The 13,419-nt window shown below is 39.4% G+C and overlaps 1 pseudogene; it reads right to left on the bottom strand.

Annotated features, from left to right (window-relative positions):
- Positions 1–2,301: 2,301 nt before the first annotated feature.
- Positions 2,302–4,685, bottom strand: LOC114899695 (annotated as a pseudogene).
- Positions 4,686–13,419: the final 8,734 nt, after the last annotated feature.

The following is a 13,419-nucleotide window of genomic DNA, read 5'->3' as shown; positions in this document are numbered from 1 at the left end:
TCCCTTCCCTTCCCTTCCCTTCCCTTCCCTTCCCTTCCCTTCCCTTCTCTTCCCTTCCCTTCCTCCTTTTATGGAAAAATGCTATCCATACTGTTTCTTAGCTTTTTTTTCACTTAACAATCAATTATTAACTTATTCCTATGTTATTAAATATTCTTCCACAGCATCATTTTTGATGGTTGCATACAGCTTTGTTGTATGAAAGTAACTTAATTAGCAATCCTCTATTTTGGGGCACTTGTTTTCAATATTTTACATTATAAATATTGTCATTTTGAACATTTTTATGGATAAAATTTTGTGTACAATCATGATTATTTTATTAGAATATATTACAAAAAGTAGATTTGTTGAGTCAAAAGATTCATCATTTTTAGCTTTTTAATAAATTTGTCAAACTCCCCTCTCCCTCCCAAAATATTGTTGCTGTTTGTATCATACTGTTGTCTGTTCTGGGCATTAACATTAACATTTTATTTAGTGATTTTGATAGGTACAAAGTTATCTAAGTGCTTTAATTTGCACTTATTTGAGTAATAATGAGGTTTGACTTTTAAAAAATAAATATTGTCCCTTTAAATTTTCTCTTTTGTGAATTTCCTAGTTATTTCCTTTGTCTGCTTTTCCATTACTGTAACCAGTTTTTCCTATTTATTTGTACGTGTGCTTTATATTTTAGTGTCAGTGACTCCTTGTCTGTCATGCATGTTACCACGCTTTTGTTCAGTTTGCCATTTGTCTTTAATTTTGATTTTGTTGGTATAAGTACAATTTAAAATTGTATGTAGCCAAATCTAGCTACAACTTGAAAAAATTGTCTTTGGTATTATCTTCCAGTAATTTTGTATTGATATAATTAAATATTTAAACCTTCCAGAACTGATTTTTTGTGTATTACTGAAGCCAAGACCTCACTGGATTGGTTTCTTATTCCCGTCCTTCCACATTCATGTCAGTGAGAGCAGTCACGCTCAGGGCCAGGAGGCTGAGTTGGAAATACCATTGTTCTAACTAATGTGGCATCCACAGCGTACATATCAGTGAAGCCAGAGGAACATTCTGATAGAATTTGTGTTTGCTCTGATCTCATCTTATTTTCTTCTGCATTTTCATCATCATTGTTTTTTTTTTCAGTTGAGATAACCACTTCCTTCCCTTTTTTCTGAAGTTCACTTTTAGTGAGCTCAATGGGTGCTACAAACTGGCTAAATCTAGTTAAAAATTCTGGCTGGGCCCACAGGCATTCCTTTCTATTATAAAGGCCTTAATATTTTTATTATTTTAGCTCAATAGCATTTTTATTTTGCTTATTAATATTAGTTTATGGGAAATAGGCAATTACACAAAATACAGGATTGGAACCAAAATTTGTTTTCAAAATGTGAGTTTTGAGACTTGGAGGATTTCATTTGAAACTCTCATTTATATAATTACAAAAAAATTCATGTTTCAGGAAAACATACTTAATTTTAACATTATCACAAAGTTAGACAGTCAAGTATTTCAAGGGGAAACAAAACAGAAGCAGTGTTTACAAATTTAGACTACATGAGACATTGTGGAGACTCTTTTGTTAGTCAACAACACAATACATAATTTTACACACTACACTTCAAAAATGATGCATCTGTGAAAAATATGATAAAGGTCATAGTGTTGAAGACTTTAAATTCAAGGTTGGTAGAGTTGAAGACTAAATTCAAGGTCAAAGTCATACTAACAGACTTTAAATTCAAGGTTGTTGTGATGAAAACTCTAAATTCAAGGACAGATTGTCTAAGAAAGGACAAACGACTAGCATTCAAGCTATTTAGTCAATTAGTTCCCTGTGAGTACAAAATATATAGGAATCACTAAATGGATTAGCCTAATTACAAATTCTGTTCATTTCTAAATAACTTATAAGTCTTTTCACAGAATCATTGTCACATATTTTCTATCCTTGTGTAGGTATTTCTGCCTCATTTTAAATCCTTATTCAAAACAGTTCTCTCCCATTTCCATATTTGTATAAGTATAAAATATTTTTAAACAAAGAAATGTCTGTTCTAGACATTTCTAGAGAACTATTTTCCCACTAGAGAAAAAAAAGATTCCAATTTCCTCCTCTACCTCAAAAACACAAAGCAAACCCAAACAATCCAATTCCTAAAGTAGTATCGCATAGAACCCAGGGCCTGGCACGATATTTCATGCTAGGTTTCCTGCTATAAGCTGAGAACAATTTGATTATTTACATTATTGAGAAATTTGTTCAACAGGCTGGATTCATCCCAGGGCTTCCATCAGCAGAGGCTTGCTTTAAAAAAGGCGAGAGCAGTGGCATCTTTGAATGGGAGCATCAAAGACTCTCCTCCGTCTCTCCTCCTAGTATTCTTCATCAGATTCATCCATATCTGCCAAATGGTCATAATCGTCTACTTCCTCCTCCTCCTCTTCTTTCTCTTGCATCTCTTCATGTTTATTAGGACCCATTTCCAATCGAGCTATAGACACCCTGAGTGTCGGACATGCCATATGGAATCAGGGAAAGGTGACATTAAAGATCTTGTCTTTAAAGTAAAAAAAAAAAAAAAAGGAAGATATAATATCCTTCCATATAGCGTGATGTTATATATGAATATACAACTTGTGTATTCATATACCCAGCCTGGACTGATGATTGGAAATTTACCAACAACTCCAGGTCCTTGAACTTCTTCCTCATTACCTTTATTTTTAAATTTTTTTTAAAGATTTTTTTGATGTGGGCCATTTTTAAAGTCTTTATTGAATTTGTTACACTACTGCTTCTGTTTTATGTTTTTGGTTTTTTGGCTGCAAGGCATGTGGGATCTTAGCTCCCTGACCGGGGTTCGAACCTGCACCCCCTGCACTGGAAGGCGAAGTCTTAACCACTGGACTGCCAGGAAAGTCCCTTCACATCACCTTTAGCATTTGTTATTCTCCGGTAGCGACTGTCTAACTGACAAGCCTTCTCAGGAAGTGCGTCTTTTGACATTTCAATCCTGATTTGGTATGTGAAGAAATAGTGGGGTGGGTATACAGAGCTGAGTTCCTGCAGAAACGATGTGGAAACTGAAACTGTAATATCCCCAGTCATTGCTACACACTCTGGATCATAAACATATCTGAAAATTTGGTCTCTGATGATAGGGAAGCCACCTGATACAACGTTGTTGACATAAGAAGTAAACCAGTCAGTAAAAGTAGCACCTATGATAAACACGTCAGTAGCAGCTGGACTCTGAGCCATTTGGTCAGACATCTGGTAGTGAGGTAGGAGATAGATGGGCCCTTGGGCTGGACAGCTGGTGTTTGTCAAGTGGAGTAAAACTGAAGCTTTGTTCTCACGCAAGACGCTCCAAGGACAAAGCTAGTGGCAGAAGCTGAGCTCTGCTGAAGTAAAGAGATAAGATGACCACTCCTGAGATCAAGGAAAACTTCCCTGTCTGCACGTGAGCAGGAAGCCTCCTTGGGGGTCAAAAAGGGAGGGGATGCCACCCCATAATAAGTGTGGACATACCCCCCACAGGCCTCTGGGGTGGGATCCATCTTAGCAAAAAGTTGTGCATGCATGTTGGGGAGGGTCCTAGGGCAGGTCAGGTGTGAAGATAGAAATAAGAAAATTGGCCAAAGGTAAACAAAAACCCGGAAGGACTGTCCCATATAAGTGATTTAAATCACCTCTTTATTGTGCTACTCATTTAGGATGCCCATACTCTTTCTCTCTGGGTGTGTATTTCTGCCTTGCTTCTGACTTAAATAAGCAAACTGCTTCTCTGTGTGCTCACCCACATGTTATGCTGTATCTCTAATAATAAACTTTGTACCTGTTTTTACAATTTTTGCCTCCTTGAAATATTCTTGCTTTCAAACAGGGGAAAGAGCCAGGGCCACTTTGCTGCTAGCCTCTAGTGCCTGGTGGTCTAGTGGCTAGGATTCCTGGTTTTCAACTCAGGCGACCCACGTTCAATTCCTGGGCAGAGAACTAAGATCTCTCTTCAGGACCACTCATTGCTCTCTCTCCAAGATCAGTAGAAAACTTCATTTTTGTTTCAGCCCTTCCACTGCTATGTACCGACTCAAACCAGTATGTATGCAAAAAGTTAAAGGGAGAAAATATTTCAGTCCCTGTCTCTACTGGAAGCCTCCAGCAGCTGTATAGATGTCTAACAAATCCTCAGAAAGATAGGATTAGACAGCACCATGCTTCCCAACAACCCAGGAACCACTAACTTCTGCCCATTGTGGATGTGATAGTAACATCGATAATCATCTGGAAGTTTGAAGCCCATCTGAGCTTCTGCAGCATCTAGGTCTTCCTCTTAAGCACTCTCTTTCAGAGAGAAAACCATCTGGACATCTGGGTTACAAATATTTCTTGAGATCATCCCAGGCCTTTGTAATAGTAGCATAATGGTCAATATATCCTCCTGTATCAGAAAAGTATCTGTGAAGAGGGATTTCCAACACTGGTTCTTCTGTGTTTTCTCTTCCTCAGGTATCAGCCAGTAGTTTTTGCAATGTCTTCTCCACAGCAAATCATGACTTGATAGCTGACTAAGTCTTTAACTGACAATTGATTAGGTCTCGGTAGTCCAAGAAGGATAAGATGAGGAGCAGGGGATCGGTGGGCAGTGATTCCAGGGTCGGGGGTGCTGACTGGTCTCCATGGCCGCCATCTTGCCCGGCCCCTTGCAGGCCTGGCTCCATGCCCCCGCCCCAGACCCCGCAGCCACCACCCGCCTCCACGGCATTTGTAAGCTGTGCATTCTATCCATGATGGGTATCAGATGGAGGTAGCTCGTCATTAGCTCCAAAGCCCTAGAAATCTTTTTGTCTCTAAAGAGGCAACATATAAGTGAATACTGTTGTGAATACCCAAGTGAATCCATAAGCAATTGTGATATGATGGAATCTGCCACTGATTCCTGATATAAAATTATGCAAGGGAAAGGAACTAACATTTATTGGGAACCAGATACTGTACGTACATTTACATAATTAAGTCCAAACTACAGTTTTGCCGAGGTTACATATTAGCAATCTGATTTTCAGAAGAAAAAATTGAAGCTAAGGGATTAATCAATTTGCCTAGAGTCACGTAGCTGGTACAAGGTGGAGCTGACATTGAAATAGAGCTCTTAAAACATTTAGGCCACTGAGGATCATGCCTGCCTGTATCATAGTTCAGTAATCAACTTAACTCTTGGCTCAAGCATATACCTTAAATGCCAAGATCAAGTAGCAAACAGATGTGGTATTGAATAATCTACGTCTATGTCCTCTGAGGTACCCAAAGTTAGAACATAGTTATTTTGTGGTCCCTTCCTCTGTACCTAGTTCAATGATGGTCAGTAAGTCTCAGGAATCTGACTACTCCCATACTTCTTTCTTATGTAGGCTCAGAATTTCTGATAAAAAGGAGTTAATACTTACTAGCCACAGATTTATAGTTCCAGAACCACTGACTTAGATCATCTAGTAATCTTTTAATTTTTAACACACATACTACTCTAATGGGAAAAAAAATTGACCTTACCAAAATTCATTGCAAGACATACTTCTTAGACAAGACAGTAATGAGGCAATGTCTGGTTCCTGTTAAAAGTGAAAAATAAATGATTCATAACCCAAACAAAAGTACAGACTTTATCATAAACATCATTACCCAATGCATTGTCAGTAGAACATGCTATGAGAAATATGAAATGAGACCTTTCTTTATACCTTAATTTAATTTAGTCGTCACTTGAATCCTTCCTGACAGTTTAGAATCCAACCTATTTTAAAGTGGCTAGAGAAGGAGAGATACATACTCACAACTGGAAAGAGTTGCCATATTTATCCAAAGTTCACACCAGGAAGGGACCAGTGTGTTGTTTGTTTTGTTCATAGTTATATAGTTTTGTCTCCATAGACGTTTGAATTTCATGCTCAGAATTAAAAGTAGTAAAGTGCCAACAAACATCAGTGTTTCTGAGAAGGCTATGTAAGATTTCAAATCTAAATGTTGCAAACATTATTCCTTTCTTCCTTGTCTGCCTTAATCTGTTTTCCCTTCCTGTGGAAACTAGCTTTTGTTTTGAAATCTGACATACGAATAGATTGTTGCAAAGGAAAGCAGGAGAAAACAAATATTGTTTTAAAATATTGCTTATATGCCTGAGTATAATGTGTTTATTATTTTTAAGCCAAGTATTTGTTTTACTTGTTTGGAAAAATAAACTCTGTGCCACAGTGCATTGCCTGCTAGTATTTTATAGAGCCATGTATGGCTGGTCAGTTATTTTGGGGGGTGATGGGTGGAGGATAAGAATCTCATGCAAAAGACATATATAGGATAGCATAAAATGAAATTTACTTATCAATAAGAGTCTGAGGGGCAGCCTGACGTAATGGAAAAAATCCTGGATTCAGAGTCAGGAGATCTGTGTAAATGAGAGGTGGTTGTGTTGGATTTCACTTTGAAATATTCTGTGACAGGAAATGGACTTGGGAGAGGAAGGAAGAGGGACTTCCGGAACTTCAGAGTGGGACCGTGAACATTAAACAGAAAGGATAGCTCTGGACAAGCCTGTGTGATGTCCTGTCCTGTGGAAAGACTATTACTTGGAGAGAACTGGGCATGTGAATGAACCTGAGGATGTGACCTTGGAACCCTGTCTGGTTTTGGTGGGGAGTATGCTTGGTTAAGTGCAACCTAATTTCTTCCTGGAATCATCCTTGCTTGTCTCTTTAAAGACTATGAGGCCAGTCAGGGATATACTCTGCTGGTGGAAGTGACTGGAACCAGAGACTCAGGTGACATCACCTGGGAAATGTAGGTTGAGAAAAGGAGAAAATCCAAGTTTTCTCCTGAAATCCAAAGTTCAGAGATTGAGTAGAAACAGAGGAGCTCAAGAGTGGAAAAAAAAAAAAGTCCGGTGAGGTAAGAAGAAAATTAGGAGAGTGGGTGACACTAAGGCCAAGAGAGGAAAGTGTTTCAGGAAGTAGAAGTTGGTCAATAAAGCTACATATTGCTAAAAGTCTCAGTAAGATGGAGGCTCAGGTGTGTCCATTAGGTTTGGCAGCATCAGGTTATCGGTGACCTGACTAGAAAATGGAAGAATCAGAAGCTTGACTGGAGTGATCAAGCTGAGATTGGGAGGTAAGAAAGTGGAGACAGGAGGTATAGTTACTCTTTTGAGGTTTTTGCTGTATAGAGAAAGAAAGAAATGTGGTGAAAATTAGAGGGTACTTTGGGTCAAGGGAGGGTGATTTTTAAGACCAGGTAAACTAGATCAGATGAGACGGATTCAGAAGAGTGGAAAAAATGGATGATGCAGGAGAGAGAAGGCAAAACTGCAAGGTAATGAGAGGATGTGGATCAGGAGATCCCAGTGGAGCAGGTGGGCTTTTTTTTTTTTAGAAGAATAGACACAACTAAGTAATGTCAGGAAGGAAGGTAGAAAGAATAGGTACAGAAGAAAGTAGATAAACACAAAGTCAAGGGAACACCATTTAAATTGCTTCTTATTTCTCAGGAAAATATGAGGTAGGGTCAAGGGCTAAGGTGATGTTTGAAGAGAGAGGAGGAAGTATGTAATAGTTGTCTACGAGAGTTGGAAAGCACTGTACTGGGGAAGTGTAAGTAGAGTACATGTCAGGAAGTATCAGGTACCCATTTGTGACTCTGAGTCATGAATTTATTGTGGAACTAATTAGAGGTATTAAATAGTTTTCTTTTTTTTGTGTGTGTGTTAGTTTCTGCTTTATAACAAAGTGAATCAGCTATACATATACATATATCCCCATATCTCTTGCATCTCCCTCCCTCCCACCCTCCCTGTCCCACCCCTCTAGGTGATCACAAAGCATGGAGCTGATCTCCCTGTGCTATGCAGCTGCTTCCCACTAGCTATTGATTTTACATTTAGCAGTGTATGTATGTCCATGCCACTCTCTCACTTTGTCCCAGCTTACCCTTCCCCCTCCCCCTGTCCTCAAGTCCATTCTCTAGTAGATCTGCATCTTTATTCCTGTCCTGCCCCTAGGTTCTTCATAACCTTTTTTTCTTTTTTAGATTCCATATATATGTGTTAGCATATGGTATTTGTTTCTCTCTTTCTGACTTACTTCACTCTGTATGACAGACTCTAGGTCCATCCACCTCACTACAAATAACTCAATTTCATTTCTTTTTATGGCTGAGTAATATTCCATTGTATATATGTGCCACATCTTCTTTATCCATTCATCTGTCGATGGACACTTAGGTTGCTTCCATGTCCTGGCTATTGTAAATAGAGCTGCAATGAATATTGGGGTACATGACTGTTTTTGAATTCTGGTTTTCTCAGGGTATATGCCCAGTAGTGGGATTGCTGGGTGGTATGGTAGTTCTATTTTTAGTTTTTTAAGGAACCTCCATACTGTTCTCCATAGTGGCTGTATCAATTTACATTCCCTCCAACAGTGCAAGAGGGTTCCCTTTTCTCCACACCCTCTCCAATGGCATTTTTCACAGAACTAGAACAAAAAATTTCACAATTTGTATGGAAACACAAAAGACCCCAAATAGCCAAAGCAATCTTGAGAAAGAAAAACGGAGCTGGAGGAATCAGGCTCCCTGACTTCAGACTATACTACAAAGCTACAGTAATCTAGATAGTCTGGTACTGGCACAAAAACAGAAATATAGATCAATGGAACAGGATAGAAAGCCCAGAGATAAACCCATGCACATATGGTCACCTTATTTTTGATAAAGGAGGCAAGAATATACAATGGAGAAAAGACAGCCTCTTCAAAAAGTGGTGCTGGGAAAACTGGACAGCTACATGTAAAAGAATGAAATTAGAACGCTCCCTAACACCATACACATAAATGGTTTTCTCTATCAAACTTCAGTTTCTAGAATATGGCCAGAGTTGAGTTGAAGCAGATTTGATGTTCCAGGCAAGTAGGAAGGAGGGAGATGGGGGAGAGTGATTTTCTGGGCATGGAAGATAATGAGGACATGAAGGCTGATGAACTGAGAAAAAAGTCATTGGTAAGTGGGGGAGTGATCAGGACATTGATATATGTGCTCTCTAAGGAAGTGGAAGTGGGCGAATTGTAAGCCTATGGTATGGGCTTCAAACAAGCTGGGTATTTTAAAAAAAAAAAGGGCAAATGAAAGCTTTGAAAGTAGCACTGGGAGCTAGGAGGACACCAACCAGCATCTGAAGTTCATGGGCTGTAAAGAAAAAAGCAAACTCTGCTTTTGTCCTTAGGAAGAATAAGATTTCAATTAGAGAAAGAAGGTGAAGGAACCATTCAGAGAAAGGGAAGACAGACAGGGGGTTCCATATGGCCCAGTGAAGAAGAGGGTAGAGAAGAATGGAGAGGGTGGACATAGGACTATGGGATCCAGACTGGAGGGCAATGGGTGGATGAATGATAAGACATTAGAGTTCTGAGAGTGGTTGAACAGAAAGGGATATAAGGCATGAGAGTTTAGTCTTGATGGCCTCATAATGGAAGGCCCAGCAGTTCAGATCTGTCTCATAATATAACTATAAGGAACAGGGAACTGTGGACAAAAGATACTGTACAGGCTTCCTTGGGTTTCTGGACTTTCTTGGGGTTATTACTACTAGCTAGCTGCATGCTCTAGTCTTGCATGGGCAAGTTCTTGTCTGGCTCTCACTTTATTCATGTACAAAGTGAGTCACTTCCCAGGACTCATGTGCTGTTTTCATTTTCTGAAATGGCCCTTACTTTGTTGCCAGGCTGTTGAAATCCTAACCGTTCTTTAAGAATCCTCTCAGAAGCCATCTCCGCCGTTAGGCTTTTCTCAGTTTCATCACCCATTTCAACCAGTTGTGAGCTTTATGTTCTCAGAATCACCGTAACACTGTCTGAACCATCCCAATGGCAGATATCAGTCTTCCAAATAATACAGTTATTTGTGTTTATCTCTCATCCTTGTCAAAAACTCCATGAGATAGGAAATGCAATACATTCTTTTTGCTCAAGTAGATGCTCAGTAAGTGACTTTCGAATGTAGTCACTTACTGAGTCAGTAAAGCATACTTCTGGAGGACACAACAGTATTGAAGTAACAGAGACTGTTAGAAAGAAAAAGTGAAAAATACCTTGTATGATACTTCAAATTTGCATGGGACATTTCGGTAAGTAGAAAATGCAAATTTACTAGGTCTAAGAGTTGTTTGTATGCCTCTTGCTACAAACTTGAAGCAATTACAGATACAGTAAAGCTATTGATAGAGGCTTAAGGAATCCTGTCATGTTAAATGGAAAATAACAGGAAGAAAGGAGGAGGTGAAAATTCATATATTTAAAGACTATTGGAAATACAAGGAAAGCTAACTGAAAGAAATAATATAATTCCTAGGCTTTAAAAAATGCCAAGGTAGAATTTGTACTAATACAAGTTAGTGAAGAATTTCTCTAGGCTAATGGTTGCCTAAAAATGTATCTGTATTGGGAAGCGTATTAGTTATTGGTCTGTGAAATTGCATGAAATGATTTGGAATGTGATGTTGCTTTGTCTGTTTAGCAGAGTATTTTTTAAAAAAAATATTTACAGACTACATTTTAAAAATTGAAATATAATTGACAGTTAAAAATAGTATATGTGGGCTTCCCTGGTGGCGCAATGGTTGAGAGTCCGCCTGCCGATGCAGGGAACACGGGTTCGTGCCCCGGTCCGGGAAGATCCCACATGCCGCGGAGCGGCTGGGCCCGTGAGCCATGGCCGCTGAGCCTGCGCGTCCGGAGCCTGTGCTCCGCAACGGGAGAGGCCACAACAGTGAGAGGCCCGCGTACCACAAAAAAAAAAAAAAAAGTATATGTTTAAGGCATACAGTTTGATGATTTAATATGCATGTACATCGCTAAATAATCACTGTAATCAAGCTAATAACATGTCCACTGATACAGGCTACCTTTGAACCAAGGCCAAATCTACCCTGTTTTGGGGGGCTGGGTGTGGAATTCATTAGACTTAATACTGACAAAAATAGGGTGGGACTATGTAATTTTTTATACAATTTTTAAAGGTTACACTTCATTTACAGTTATTACAAAATAGTGTAAATGGATTATTTTAGTAGCTGTATTTTTTGAATCCAGAGTTGAGTCACATGATCTGACAAAAAAAAGAATGTACTTATTGGGACCAATGGGACATAATGTTGGAAACTGGACATGTTGGGAAATTCCAGAAGTTTATGTTGTGTAACAATTCCACCACCATCACTACCACCACCACCACCACCACCACCAAAAATAGTAACAAAAATTTTCTGAGCCCTTACTGTGTATCAGTCTCTATTCTTCTTTACATGTTGTACCAGTTACAGTTCAACCAGAGACACAGAACTAGTAGGAGATATAATATATATTAAGAGATTTATTTTGAGGAATTGCCATATGCGATCGTGGGGGGTCCATAGGCTGGGTTGTTAGGAAGGACAGACAAGCTGGAACTCTTGGGTGTGAGCTGAAGCTGTATTCCACAAACAGAATTTCCTCCTTCTCTGGGGTGACTCAGGTCTGCTGGTAAGGCCTTTCAACTGATTAAATCCAGCCCATTCAGATTATCGAGGATAATCTCCCTTTCTTAAAATTACTTGCTTATGGACTTTCATCACATCTACAAAATGACCTGCAGAGTAACATTTAGATTAATGTTTGCTTGAATAACTGGACACTGTAGCCCAGCTAAATTGATAGATAAAACATGTATTATCTGATTTAACCCTCAAAAGAATTCCTCCGAAGCAATTCACACGAATGACAAATCTTGGAGCAAGGGTTTGAACCCAAGGATTGATGTAGGGCCCAGGGATTATATGCCATGCTGGAGTGCATTGTAGGAGAGAAACTAAAGCCATACATAGTTTCTCCTCTGAAGCATCTCTTGGGACAGGCCCCTTGTATTTCCTAGAGAGCAATCAATCCCTTTTAACTAGGATTGGTGACTGCTCTCAGGCTGTCACATGGAGGATATTATTCAACACCCAAGTTATAGTGATAAAAAGAACTTAAACTCATTAGCTCCCTGGAAAATTGCTTCGTTCCCTTAGTTTCATTCAAAGGGTACAAGGGAAACCAAGCAGTTTGTCTTTGTCATCCTGTTTGCCCCTCGATACATTTTACTAAGACCACGAATGTAAAACTTGATATTGAGATGGGTATTAAGCCTAAGTTAAAATTTAGGTGATGACTATAGAGGGTTTATTTTAATCTAAATCTTTCTTAGCTATAATAAGAAAGAGCAGACCATCTGGTAGAAAGAGTAGAACGAGATGGAAATGCAACAGAACTGTGAACAGAAAGGGCAATCCAGTAACTGAACTGTAGATGGGGGTGGATCGGCATGTTGTGGTGACTGTCTCTGCTTGAGCCTCTGGGGGGTCCTGGTGGAGAGGCTAAGATTGGCTGGTGTCAGGGTGGACCCTTCAAAACCCATAGGTAGGTTTTGGAAAGTACTGTTGGTTTCCAGCCCAGTGTCCTGCTGAGGCTGGGAGCTATGATCCCTGGGCTTTCCTGTGACCACACTTTTTCTCTCTTCCAGATCCCCTACTGATTGGATTTTACCTCTCAGGAAGTGCATTCTCCTTCAGGGTCTCAGTTAGATGCTCTGACAAACAACAAGGGCAACAAAAACACAAACACTTTGCTCCTGTGTCTGTGACAGACTCTGCATGCCTTACTTTGATTGCAAGCTTTCTTGAACACTGCTCTTCCTAAAAGGGAAGAACTATGTGAGTAGGCAGAATATTGACCCGCAAAGATAGCAGATCCTAACCTCTGGAACCTGTAAACGTTACCATAGATGGAAAAAGGGTCTTTGAAGATGTGATTAAATAAAAGATCTTGAAATGTGAGATTATTCTGTATTATCTAGGTGGGCCTTAACTCCAATCAGAAGTGTCCTTATAAGAGAGAAGAAGATGTGGCACAGAGAAGGAGAGGGTAGTGTGAACACAGAAATGGACAGGAGTGATGCAGCCACAAGCCAAGGAATGCCAGCAGCCATGGGGAGCTGGACAGGCAAGAACAGATTCTCCTCTAGAATCTCTGGAGGGCTCTAGGGAAGATTGTGCTCAAGCGATACTAATTTTGGACTTCTGGCCTCCAGAACTGTGAGAGACTAAGTTTCTGTTGTTTTAAACTGCCAAGCTTGTGGTATTTTGTTACAGCAACCACAGGAAACTAATACAGCATCCTAACTTTTCCTTCAGATGACTCCTAATATCTCATCATCTCCATTAAGTCCTCTGTGAAAAAATAAAGAATCCTAATAGAGATTCTACACCTCATCCAGTGCTCTATTTACTTGATCTTCAGGAGAAAACTCAAATGTTTATTGGTTTGTTGTATTGTATTTATTCTTGGTTTGTTATAAGCTGAAGAATGGAA

This window comes from Monodon monoceros, unplaced genomic scaffold, assembly GCF_005190385.1.
Source record: "Monodon monoceros isolate NGI ecotype Baffin Bay Population unplaced genomic scaffold, NGI_Narwhal_1 Super_Scaffold_18, whole genome shotgun sequence".
NCBI lineage: Eukaryota > Metazoa > Chordata > Mammalia > Artiodactyla > Monodontidae > Monodon > Monodon monoceros.
The sequence above is the reverse complement of the archived record's forward strand: the minus strand, read 5'-3'. Positions and strand labels throughout refer to the sequence as shown.